The sequence below is a fragment of the Trichechus manatus genome, unplaced genomic scaffold, assembly GCF_000243295.1.
Source record: "Trichechus manatus latirostris isolate Lorelei unplaced genomic scaffold, TriManLat1.0 scaffold00010, whole genome shotgun sequence".
In the NCBI taxonomy this organism is placed as follows: Eukaryota; Metazoa; Chordata; class Mammalia; order Sirenia; family Trichechidae; genus Trichechus; species Trichechus manatus.
This window is the reverse complement of record NW_004443946.1, coordinates 30,568,038-30,568,833: the sequence shown is the minus strand read 5'-3', so window position 1 is coordinate 30,568,833 and position 796 is coordinate 30,568,038.

Sequence of the window (796 nt, the reverse complement as noted above, 5' to 3'; positions counted from 1 at the left end):
GGGGCACAACAGTCCAGGGACAAGGACTAGAAGGCAGGAGGGGACAGGAAAGCTGGTGATAGGGAACCCAAGGTTGAGAAGGGACAGTGTTGATTGTCGTGGGGTTGTTAACCATTGTCATAAATCAATATGTGTACTAACTGTTTTATGAAAGACTATTCTGTAAGCCTTCATCTAAAGTACAATTAAGAAAAAAGATTTACAGCCTTGGAAACCCTATAGGGAAGTTCTGTTCTGTCCTGTCGGGTCACTAGGAGTCAGAATCGACTTGATGGCAGTGGGCTTGGGGAAAAAAAGAAGTCTACACTTTGACCCAACCCATTCATTTCAAGAAATTTAGTCTAAGAAAATAACAGCTGTACACAAAGATTTTTGTGTAAGAATGTAATAGTGAAAATTTAAGAGAAGCTCAGTGTCCAACAATAGGAAGTTGGTTAATTAAATTCATGTATTCATTCAGCAGATGTTTTATTGAGCACTGCTCTGTGTGCCAGGCACTGTTCTTTAACTGCACAAAGTATCTCTTCACGGAGCTTGTATCAGATGTGACATACCACACAATAGCAAACTGTAGTCACTAAAAGTTCTATTTTAGAAGAACGTTTAAAGATATGGGGAAATATTTAGGCGAGAAAATCCAATTCTAAAACCATGCATGGTAACCTAATTTTGCACAAAACGTTTACATATTTTTAAAAAACTGTGAAGGCTGTGTATACCAAAATGTCAATGGCGTTGAGATTACAGTTGACATTTTATCTTTGCTTTTCTGTATTTCTGATTTTTTTTTACATCA